The sequence below is a fragment of the Gossypium arboreum genome, chromosome 11 (genome assembly GCF_025698485.1).
Source record: "Gossypium arboreum isolate Shixiya-1 chromosome 11, ASM2569848v2, whole genome shotgun sequence".
In the NCBI taxonomy this organism is placed as follows: domain Eukaryota; kingdom Viridiplantae; phylum Streptophyta; class Magnoliopsida; order Malvales; family Malvaceae; genus Gossypium; species Gossypium arboreum.
Genome location: NC_069080.1, coordinates 20739617 through 20753191, shown reverse-complemented (window position 1 = coordinate 20753191; position 13575 = coordinate 20739617).

The following is a 13575-nucleotide window of genomic DNA, read 5'->3' as shown; positions in this document are numbered from 1 at the left end:
TATCAGGAAGCTCTAAGGAGCCATTAATCAGGAAGTTCAAAAAGAGCCTTTAATCGTGAAGCTTACGAAGAGCCATATAACGGGACGCTCATAAGAACTATAGTGTTTCTACAACACATGCAGAATCACAACCAATCGGGATGCTCCGAAGAGCTATTAACGGGAAGCTCGTAAGAACCATATAATGGGAAGCTCGAGAGGGCTAATAACGGGACGATCTTTTGAGCTGTGGTGTGTCTGCAACATATGCAGGACCACAACCAATACAGGAAATCCTATATCCATCGAATTTCATTTATTCAATCAGGACTTAATGTTTGTTTGGCATTGTCAGATATAATATTAATTTCATATTCATAGTAATAATACAATCACATATACACAACATTCAATTCAAGCATATAAATATACACAATTTAGTTACATGAACTTACCTCGACAATATTCGTGAACTTGTATGCTACTAATCCGTTACTTTTTCTTTACCTCAATCTAGCTCCGTCTTTGATCTATCCGGATTTATATGAGTAAATTTACCTCAATTTAATGCAATTCATATTCATATTCAATTCAATTCAATTCACATCCTAGGTAAAATTATCATTTTACCCTTATACTTTTAATTAATGACGTTTTCATCCCTAGGCTCAGAAAATGAAATTCATGCAATTTAATACTATTCCAAGCCTAACCGATTTTTACATGTAACATTTACAATCCAAGTAATTCATAAAATTCAGAAATGTTTCATAAATTTCACATCTTTTCAATTTAGTCTCTAAATCACAATTTCATCAAAATTCACTTTACAAAAGTTTTTTTACCTATCAACAACCTTTCATTTTATACCATAAATTTCATAATTCATACATATTCATCCATATAAAAACCCTAGTACTTTGATAACTTTACAAATTAATCTCTGAGATAGCCAGATTAAGCTATTACGATCTCAGAAACGTAAAAATCATTAAAAACGAGACTAAAATACTTACCCAATTAAGCCAAATAAGCTTGCTTGAGTTCTCTTCTCTTAGCTAGGGTTTCCATAAAAAATTTTGGGAAAGATGATGAAAGTGATGATATTTTATTATTTAATTAACTTATCATCTTTTATTATTTCAACTTTTCGATTTAGTCATTTTCTTTATCAAATTTTCCATGAATGAATCATCATACTTATCTACTAACTCCTATTAATGGGCTATTTTCTATATAAGGACCTCCAATTTTGAATTCCATAGCTATTTGATCCTTTTAGCTACTAGAATTCAACTTTTACATTTTATGCAATTTGGTCATTTTATCAATTAATCATGTAATCGGTAAAATTTTCTTAACAATTTTTATATGATATTCCTATCATAAAGTAAACCATAAAATAATATTAAAATAAATTTTCTTTTAGACTCAGATTTGTGGTCCCGAAACCACTGTTCTGATTTCACTAAAACGGGCTGTTACAACTTTTCCTCTTAAAGAATTTTCGTCCTCGAAAATCTTACCAGTAAAGAGGTTCGGATATTGCTTTTTCATTAGCTTCTTTTATTCCGTGTCATTGCCAGAGAACCTTTACAAGAGCTACCTTTTTATTTCTCAATTATTTTATCTCACGTGCTAGAATTCTGATCGGTTTCTTAATGTAAGTCATGTTAGGCTGAATCCCAACCTCTATCGGGAAGATAATATGTAAAAGATCCGACCTATACTGTTGTAACATAGACACGTGAAAGACATTGTGAATCTTGTCAAGTTTTAGTGGTAGTGCCAATCGATATGCAACAGATTCGATTCTTTCAATAACCTTATACGGCCCAATAAATCTCGGACTCAATTTGCCTTTACTGCCAAACTGAAGAACTTTCTTCCAAGGCGATACTTTCAAGAATACCTTGTTGCCAACTTGAAATTCTATTTCTTTCCGTTTAAGATCCGCATAAGATTTTTGACTATTAGAAGTTGCTTTTAAACTATCTTGGATCACTTTCACTTTCTCTTCAGTTTAACGGATCAGACCAACTTCATGTATCTTTTTCTCACTAAGCTCAGTCCAATACAATGGAGTTTTACATTTACGACCATACAAAGCTTCATATGGTGCCATTTTAATGCTTGACTGATAACTATTATTATATGCGAATTCGACTAACGGTAGATACTTTTCCCAATTGCCTTCGAATTCTAAAACACAACACTGAAACATATCTTCTAGAATTCGTATTACCCATTTCGGATTGTCCATCAGTTTGAGGATGAAATGCGATACTAAAATATAATTGCGTACCCAGGGCCTTTTGTAACTTGTTCCAGAATTGGGATGTGAACCGTAGATCTCTATAAAAAATAATAGAAACTGGTACACCGTGTAATCTGACAATCTCAGGAACATATAACTTAGCCAATCTATCTAAGGAAAAATCTGTACTTACCGGAATAAAATGTGCAGACTTTGTCAAACGGTCAACGATTACCCAAATGACATATTCTTTTTCGGAGATAAAGGTAATCCTGATATAAAATCCCTGGTAATTTTTTCCCATTTCTATTCCGTTTTCGTAACTGGTTGTAACAGTGATGAAGGTACCTCATGTTCAACATTAACATGCTGACATATCAAACACCTAGATACAAATTCAGAAATGTCACGTTTCACTCCCGTCCACCAGTACATCTGTTTCAAATTATTATACATTTTATTACTCCCTAAATGAACAGACATAGTACCATTATGAGTTTCGTGCAAAATCTTTTGTACAAGCTCTAAATTTCTCGATACACTTGCTCTGCCTCTGTACAACAGGCAATTATCGGATCCAATCTAAAATTCTGAATCAGAAGTCGATTCACACTGTACCCGTTTAACTTGTAAATCATTATCACTTTTCTGAGCTTTGCAAATCTGCTGTAGAAATGTTGGCTTAGCTTTTAACTTAACTAAGATTGAACCATCATCAGATAGTGACAATCGGGTATTCATTGCTAGTAAAACAAATAAAGACTTTTTACTCAAAGCATCTGCAACCACATTTGCTTTTCCCTGATGATAAATCAATTATGAAATCATAATCTTTTAACAATTTCAGCCACCTCTGTTGTCTTAGATTCAAATCTTTCTGCGGAATCAAATACTTTAAGCTTTTGTGATCGGTGAATATGTGGCATTTTTCACCAAACAAGTAGTGTCGCCAGATTTTCAATGCAAAGACAAAAGCTGCTAGTTCTAGATCATGTATCGGGTAATTCTTTTTATATGGCTTAAGCTGTCTAGAAGCATAGGCTATTACTTTATCGTCTTGCATCAAAACACAACCTAAGCCCTTCAATGATGCATCACTATATATTACAAATTCTTTACCCGATTCAGGCTGAACCAGAACTGTTGCTTCGGTCAATAGGGCATTCAATAAAGCTTAGTAAGTTCGTATAATGGGAAATTAACTTACTAATCATTTACATTTAAAATAAGCATGCAAAATTCATCCAACGAAATTTGACAATTTGCCTAAACACATATAATCTCAAGAAACATGTTAGTCATGTACTTCATGTGAATATCAAGAATCAAAGATGAGCTCATCATGTAAATTTTTCATAATCATATGCTTTCCACATCATGTATCCATGTAACATGTACATTTCCATAATAATTCATCTCAAATTCAGATTATTCCATGTAAGAACTTTACATGTTAAATTTATTAGAAATATCAATGGATACATAGGTAGTACACTTGAAGTATACAAACAGTAATTCATCAATTCATATTCGGAAGTGCTCCTTAGAGCGCATAATCGGGAAGCTCTCTCTCGAGCCATATAACGGGAAGTTTATCCGGGTTGTATAACGAGAAGCTCATAAGAGCCATAATTGGGAAGCTCATGCGAGCCAATAACTGGTAGCTCTAAAGAGCCATTAATCAGGAAGTTCTGGATAGCCATATATTAGGAAGTTCAAGCGAGCTGTGGTGTGTCTACAACATATGCAGAATCACAACCAATCGGGATGCTCCGAAGAGCTATTAACAGGAAGCTCGCAAAAATAATATAACAGGAAGCTCGAGAGGGCTAATAACGTGACGCTCTTTCGAGCTGTGGTGTATCCACAATGTCGTAACCATTTTTTTGAAAAAAACGGGGATCGACTTTGGTTTTGAAAATGGAAACGAAAATTGGGAGTCACCACCAATCTTTTTAGGTGTGATTGGATCACCTTGTAAAAGTGGTTGTTTTTAATAAATGGTTTGATTTATTTAAACAATGATTTTGGTCTACGTAAATCAAGAAAATAGGTTCGGGAGTCGATTACGTACGAGGAAGGATTAGCACCCTCGTAACGCCCAAAATTGGTACCTAATTGATTAATTAATGTCTTAATATCGAAAATTGAAAAGATTTAAAATAAATTTTGAAATACGATCCCTCTTTATGAAAATGCTCGAGTGTTAAAGACCTTCTCGTCTCAAAATATGAAATGTCACATCCAGTAAGTTAGGACACGACATCTTGAATTTTCGAGAACGAGCTTGCCTTTTATGAAATTTGTGTATTTTAATTTATAAAAAGGGTATTCGATTATTTAGAATAAACGAGAGAAATCGAAACCCAGAAGTTAGGGCACGTTTTCTCGAATTCTCAAACATCGAATATTGCCTTTATTTTAAAACAAATTCTTATTTCGAGGTGACAAAATATCATACCCAATAAGTTAGGGCACAACACTTCGTATCTCCGAGAATAAACATTTTTTAACTCATATTGATTAAAAAGAATACTCCGTTATTTAGGTAAAATGAGAAGAAGTCGAAACCAGTAAGTTAGGGCACGATTGTTTCAATTACCAAATACGGAATATTACTTTTATGAAAGAAATTTTTAATGTATTGATTAAAAATATAACGTGATTTATAGTAAAACACGAAAGCAAATTATGGTGCTAATACGCAATAATAAGTGCGATGGTGTTAATAACAATGATATGGGCAATTATAAGAAGATAAAAGTAAGGTTTAGTAATATAAACAAATACATGAAGAAAATGCAATGGTCGAATGCATAAGTTAATAAATAGAAATAAATAGAACATGGTAAAATAGAGTGACAATGATAACTAACGATAATAATAATAACAGAATAATAATAGTATAATGTAAATATGAAGTAATGGGAACATATATATGTAAAATGCGTAGTACTTGATTAAAAAATAATATTTATTGAAAACAAAGATATATATACAGAGTAACTAATAATAATAATACATAAATACATACATGCATGTATTGAAATATATACGTAATAATAGAAATAATAATAAAAATATACGTGGTATTGAAAAATATGTACATAATATAGTTTTAAGAATATACACAACATGCATGGTATTAAAATGGTATTAAAAAACATAATACATACATATAAGTATTGATAAAAAATGCTAATACTAAGAATGGTCATAGTAATTACAATAAGGATGATAATAATAATATTAAAGTAAAGTAAACAAAAGTAATCCCGTATATATATACATTTAATGAAAATACACACTACTATATAATAATAATAATAATAATAATAATAATAATAATAATAATATAGAAATACAAAGAGCAAATATAATAAAATCTTAAATAATGAAAACAATGCTATATATAATATATATATATATACACGTGTATGTACATAAAATATACACTAATATATAATAATAATAGTAATAATAATAATATTAAAATGTAAAAAAGTAAACATGATATAATGTAATATTAAAATAAAGTAATTAAAATAATATTATATATAGAAATGTACATACGCATACATGTAATAAACATACATTAATCAACAGAAAACAATAGAAGTGCTAATAAAACTAGTATTAGAATAAAAATAAAAATAAATGCAAACATAATAATATAAATAAGATAAATAGAAACAATCAAAAGCAATAGAAAGGATATAATTGAATCTGAGAACACAATTTTGGGGCAAATCGTAATAAATAAAAGAAGAGGGGATTAATTCACACATGCAAATAACCATGAAGGACTAAAACGGACAATAACCCCTTGTCTCAAAACGCGCAGCTTCAAAAGGACCGAATTGGAGAAGAAATAAAAATTCTGGGCATAAATTAAAAACCAAGAGAATGAAATTTAAAAGCAGAAGAATGCGGAAGGGCCGATTGCGCAATTAGACCATCAAAAGAAAACACGCGGATCCTCAGACGTCGGGTCGGGTCACACGCGGGTCAAACAAAACGATGCCGTTTTGGCGTTCAGACCCTAGGCACAAAAACGATGCCGTTTTACCCTGTTATAAAAGCCAAGTTTTTTTTAAAAAAAAAATTTCATTTTCCTCATTCTTTTCCAGAAAAAGCTAAAAACTCTCCCCCAAATCCTCTCAAGCTTCTCCTCTCCAGTGGAGCCTCAGTTGCCGGACCACCGCCGTCCGTCGTCGCCGGCCACCGCGCCCAAAATGTGTATTTTTCTCCTTTTTTTATGTTTTTAATATATGTATGTAAGTGAGAAAAAAAATGGCTCCGAAAACAAAACGAGAGTAAAGTAAAAATCACCTTAGGCCTTGGTATTTTCGGTTCTCCGATTTCTGATATTGGGCTATTTCTTGCTTTTTGATGTTACTAGGGTCTCTATTTTTTGCTTGTATGTTTGAAATCTAATATTGTTTTTATTTCACAAGTGCCGATGCTTACAATGGTACTAGACCTGGCTTTTTTATAGCCATTTACAAACTTATCATCTATATATTTACTATTTTTTCTTCTTTGTATGGCAGGCAAACGGTGGTGGCGGTGCCACTAGCACTAAGGCAGTGGTTGGAGTCAGAAGACCCTAGGTGCGGCGCACCTAGGGTTTGAAATTCTTGTTGTTTTGATTTAAAGGTTTGGGCCACATTGTTTTGGGCCTATTGGGCTTGGGTTGTAATGGGTTTTGGGTAGGTTTAAGTTGGGCCTGCAAATTGGGCTCGTACACACAATATATGCAGGACCACAACCAATATGGGAAATCGTTATTCATAAAATTCATGCAATTTAATCCTTATTCCAAGCCTAACTTATTTTTACATGTAACATTTACAACTCAAGTAATTCATAAAATTAATAATTTTTCCATAAATTTTACTTTTTTACAATTTAGTCCCTAAATCACATTTTCATCAAAATTCACTTTACAAAAGTTGTTTATCTATCAACAACCTTTCATTTTCTACCATAAATTTCATAATTCATACATATTCATCCATGGCAAAACCCTAGTTCTTTGATTACTTTATAAATTAATCCCTGAGATAGCTAGATTAAGCTATTACGATCTTGGAAACATAAAAATCATTAAAAACGAGACAAGAATGCTTACCCAATTAAGCCAAATAAGCTTGCTTGTGTTCTCTTCTCTTAGCTAGGGTTTCCAGAAAAAAATTTGGGCAAGATGATGAAAATGATGATATTTTATTATTTAATTAACTTATCATCTTTTATTATTTCAACTTTCCAATTTAGTCATTTTCTTTATCAAATTTTCCATAGATGAATCATCATACTTATCTACTAACTCCTATTAATGGTCTCTTTATCATATAAGGACCTCCAATTTTGAATTTTATATATGGTTTATGGCATGTATAGGCTAGAGTCATTTTTTGGTATGTTTTGACCTATGATATTAGCCATGAGATTTGACTTGTAAATGTTGGTATGTATTACCATTAAAGTTGGCTTGAATTATGTTTGGTAAGTATTATATATGTGATGTATTTACTGCTTTATATGTTGACTTATTTGGTGTGGTTATGTGTTGGTTATTTTGGTTAGTTTTTAATTGATATGCTAATGCTTGGAAGTTGGCTCATTGTGGTTTGTTTTCAGATGATGATATGGTATATTAAGTGACTTGAAAATTGAGGGTAAGTTGATGAGTTAATGCATTTGGAATTAGGTAAATTGTGATAGTTTTGGCACAATGATTTGGTATGTTTTGTATATGGAATTGAGTGTTTTAAATGGTTGTGAATAGATGGCATTATATGAGTATGAATTGGCATGTTTTAATTGCTTAAAGATGTTAAATGGTGCTATTTTGGTTGCTATGTATGCTTGTGGAAAGGGTGGCAAATTAGCTTTTCAAATGGCCTATTTTTGTCCATACAGGCGTGTGTCTCAACCGTGTACGATACACAGTTATATTACACGGCCATGTGTCCCCTGGAGAATAATTAGAAATTCAAATCAATCTCGAGCACAGCCTAGACAGGGGCGTGTCTGGTAGCCGTATGAGGCATACAGTCTTGGTACATGGGCGTGTGTGGCCATTTCGAAGGGTACACAGACTAGACACACGGGCGCGTGGTCGACCGTGTGACCCAAATCAGTATGTATGCCCTATTTTCACACTGCCTATGACACGGGCGTGTCTAGGAACTGTGTAAGGCCCACGGCCTGTTCACACGGGCATGTGACCTATGATTTCATGAAATTTTTCTAACTGTTCGTAAACTTTTAAATGTGATCGATTTAGTCCCGAACCACTCTTAAGTATGTTTTAAGGTCTCGTAGAACCTTATAAGGGACAATATGAGTGTTTGAGAATGGATAATGATAATGAATGCATAAATGCATGGAAATGAGATGTATTGTCTGGTAATACCTCGTAACCCTATTTCAACGACGGATACGGGTTAAGGGTATTACACCGCTAGTAACATAGGATATGCGACCCTCAATGCACAATTTGTAAGTATTACATATTAATCAATATGTAACTTATATTAATTATTCTACGCTCATTGGTGAATATTGTTAACAACTATTGTTTTGTTGTATAATAGGCTGAGAGTGAAGGCCGTGAACCCTAGTGTTTGGAGCAGTTTAGATTTCAACATTTGCGGAAAGATTGGAGTGACAAATTGAGCAGTGAGGTAACAAAACAAGTTTATGTAAGAAACAATGGGTATTATTTATTTATATTTATTTTGAAATCAATTTTACTTTTTTTTCAAAAAAGATTTTTCTAATGAAAGAGAACTGTAGGATGAAGCATGCAAGAGGGTTAAAGACTCTATGCCAACACCTGAGAGTTCTTTCGCACCTCAAGATAATATTGCATTAGAAAACGAGGTGTATACACAAGTGTTCAGCCCTAACAGAATGGAAAAATGTTGGGATATGGACGTGGGATGACCAAATCTACATCAGCCATCAGTACATTGATTGAAGAGATGAGCGCTAAACATGTCGAGCAAATACAAACAATTCAAGCTGAACAAGCAGTTCGAGAGAAAACTTTGCTCGAAGAAGTAGAATCTCGATTTCACACTGAGGCCGCAGAGCGAGAAGCTCATTTGATAGCTGAGGCAGAAGAAAGATTTATGAAATTAACTGAAATTCAAGAAGCAAAGTTCATGGATATGATGGATGCTCGTGACAAAAAGTATAGGGCTCTCCTCAACGAGTGTATGGCAAAAGGAATGTCAAGTAAGTACAAGGTTTTTCATAGTAAGCATAGTAAGGTGACTGTTTTATAACTAGATTGTTAATAAGTTTGTTAATGATTTAATAGACATTGATTGTTGTAACTGAATGCTAGGTTATTATTTGATATCTTCATTGCTTGCTCAATTAATAATTAGTGGATGTACTGATGAAATTCTTTATTTAACTTCAATTTATGGTTCTTTGGTTAATACTAAAATATTCTTCCCATGTGTTAATGTTGTTTCTCATTTAACTCATATAAGTAGAAAATGTACATTGTCATTTTTCCAGTTAAATTTCAGAGTAGTGGACTTGATGATAAAGCCTTTAGTTCGGATGATGATGAATGAGGCTTACTGCATATTATGTATTATATATATATGTTATAGAGGTTGATGAATGCAGTTGTCCCATAATTTTTTTATGTCACGGAAAACAAGTTGACAACATGTTTGCAATGTGTTGATTGCTTCCGTTAGGATTTTGTATAATTTTTTGATGTCATGTGAATTAGGTTGACAACATGTTCGCAACTTGTTGACTGCTTCTATTAGGATTTTGTATATAAATTACTAACTGCATTATTCAATGGTAATTTTGTATTTATATGATCATTTTATGTTAATTAATTGTTCAATTAATATTGTCTCAAACTTTTCCAAACCCAATACATACAAATTTGCTCATATTTCACCAAAATAGGCTTTCAAAAATTGGCGAAAACATCGTAAAAAAAAATTGGACATGAGACAAAGATCTATCCCAACCTTTTTAAGTTTCCCTTAGATGGGTTTACCGTAACCTTTTTAAGGTTGCCTTAGACAAGTTCATCCCAACTTTTTTTATGTTGCCTTGAAAAAAGTCTATTCCAACCTTTTTAAGGTTGCTTTAAATGGGCCTATTCCAACATTTTTAAGGTTGTCTTAGACAAGTCAATCCTAACATTTTATAAAAGTTTCCTTAGACAACTTTTTTAAGGTTACCCTAGACGATTATTTGCTCATATTTCACCAAAATAGGCTTTCAAAAATCGGAGAAAACATCGTAAAAAAAAATTGGACATGAGACAAAGATCTATCCCAACCTTTTTAAGTTTCCCTTAGATGGGTTTACCGTAACCTTTTTAAGGTTGCCTTAGACAAGCTCATCCCAACTTTTTTTTTGTTGCCTTAAAAAAAGTCTATTCCAACCTTTTTAAGGTTGCTTTAAATGGGCCTATTCCAACATTTTTAAGGTTGTCTTAGACAAGTCAATCCTAACATTTTCTAAAAGTTGCCTTAAAGAACTTTTTTAAGGTTACCCTAGACGATTCTATCCTAACCTTTTTTGAAGGTTGCCTTAAACAAGTCTATCCCAACCTTTTTTTAAGGTTGTTTTAGACAAGGTCTATTCTAACATTTTTAAAAGGTTGCCTTAAACTGGTCTATCCCAACATTTTTCAAAGGTTGCCTTAGACAGGTCTATCCCAACCTTTTTTAAAAGTTGCTTTAGACAAGGTCTATCCCAACCTTTTTAAAAGGTTGCCTTAGACTGGTCTATCCCAACCTTTTTAAAAGGTTGCCTTAGACAATGTCTATACCAACCTATTTAAGGTTCCCTTAGATGATTCTATCCCAATCTTTTTTAAAGGTTGCCTTAGACAATGTTTGTCCCAACTTTTTTTAAATGTTATCTTAAGTAAGGTCTATCCCAACCTTTTTAAAAGGTTATCTTAGAACTGGTCTAGCCCAACCTTTTTAAGGTTGCCTTAGACAGGTCTATCACAACCTTTTTCAAAGGTTGGCCTTGACTAGGTTTATCCCAACCCTTTTTAAAGGTTGGCCTTGACTAGGCCTTTCCCAACCCTTCAGTAAGGGTTGGCTTATGTTGACTTATGCCAATGATTTTTCAAAAGTGTCGTGGAGCCTATGCCAACTGTATTATAGACAACCTTTTTGAAAGTGTCGAGAGAAGCGTCGTGAAACCTATGCCAACCTTTTTTGCGTTGTCTTAGGTCAAAAAAAGTGTCGCGGTAGGCTTGTTTTATTGTAGTGTCCACTTGACTGTAGCCCTTTGCAACCAAACTTGCCTTGTACCTACTGTCGTTAGGCCCTGAACCTTCCTTCTAATTAGACACCTATTTACAACTGATAGGTGGTTTAACTAGCCTCCAAGTCTCGTTCTTTTGAAGCGATTCCATCTTTTCTTCCATTGCAATAAGCCATTTGCTAGAATCAAAGGCTTGAACTACCTCATAATAACATGAAGGATCAGTTGAATCAGTGCTTTCGGCAACACTTATAACATAAGCCACTAGGTTTCCTTCACAACATTTGCTGATTGTGTGGAAGCCCTAGATTGTGTGAAGAGGGTACACTGTTGTGTGACTAGGTTAATAGACTAAGGCCATGTCGAAATCAGGTACAGGAGAAACACGACCGTGTGGTAAGTCGTGTACAAATCAAATATCTTAGGGTTTCAAGGGGAACATGGCTTTATGAAAAGGTTGTATGGTCCACATATGTGGCCTACACGCCCTTGTGACTGGTAGTGTGGCCCTATCTTGAAGCACAATTTGTCTCAATTTGCTTGTTAAAGAACACACATCGCGCTTAGATCTGGTTTGAGGTACCTAAATTGAATGCTCTAAACGACATTTACGCAATAATTAATAATGGTTTTTAAGATTTGACTAAGAATTTCGACAAGATTCATTAATATGTATGAAATATTGACAGCGAATATAAATACTACGAGAATTTGGGATTAGTTACTAGGATTGATTTGAACTTACTGATTCTTGGCAAGGATTAAAAACTTCTCTAATGATGACTACAAGTCTGATTGAGAAACGAGTTGAAATCGAGAATAATTTTTTTATTTGGGATCAAAATAAATTTCAGCAACGAAGATAACAATATTTTCCAAAGAAGAAGATGGGAAAGCAAAGAGAGAAAAATTATGGGGAAAGGAGAGCAAAAATTTAGTCTAATTTGGAAAAATAAAGTTATAGTTCAATTGTAACTAGAAAATGCTAAGAACATAGGGTTTTCAAATTTGGGGGTTAAAGGGTAAATTTACTCCTTCTATCAAAAAAATAAAAAATAGGAAGAGAAGAGATAAGGCTCAAACACGAGTAAGTTAGGGGAAATAAGGGAGAATGCTTAACCATTGGGCTCCTACCCATACTTGATAAGTTTTTACTCCATTTAATATTTGTTTTAAAGTGATTTTCATCTTTGTTTGCTGAAAAAGAAAGGAAAAAAATGTAAGAGGTGTGGGTACAACTTGGGATCTCTAAGGAGTGCTAACTACTTAACTATCAAACCAAGGTCATTTTTTAGTTATTTATTTAATCTAATCCTAGATATTTTGGGGTGTTACAACATTAATATAGTAGTACTTTTTGGCGAACTATAACGATTGCAAGATTGTCATGTCTCATGCTAGGTACTTTGAAATTATAGGAAAAAAACAACACCAAAAATAGAGAATGAGGAGTTAGCAATTAGAATTTTCAGAAAAAAAAACCCAGTAAATTATTCTCAACTAATTTATCATTGGATCTTTCTACACCATCACCGCTACACATCATCAAACACCTTTCAACAGTCCAATCACCATACCACCTCCATCACCAACTTTCCTCAATTAAGCTAAGTGTCACATCCTGGAAAACGGGTCGGTAGTATTGGCATTAAATTATAGATTAAAAATACAGAAAATAGAAAGCACGTTAGTAATTAGGTCTAAATAGGAGTAGAAGCTAAACTAGAGAACATAAATAGGTAAATTAGGACTAATGGTTAATGGGGGATTTATTAAAACAGGGGTAGAATTAGGAGGGATCTATAGGACAAATAAACCAATTTTAATTAATGGATTTGGTTATAAAGCCATCAGTGCTCATTTTCTTCCTCACGTTACCACACTTTCTTCATTTCAAAAATTTGTTGCATCCGGTAGTTAATTTTCCTTTTAAATTTTCTTGCACATTACATTTTCCAAGCAATCAACACCATTTTTCTTAAACTTTGATTCGGTCATTGAGTGGCCACTCGGGAGTTGCGAGGGTAGCTAGATTGAAGGTAAACAATTTATTTTCATATCAA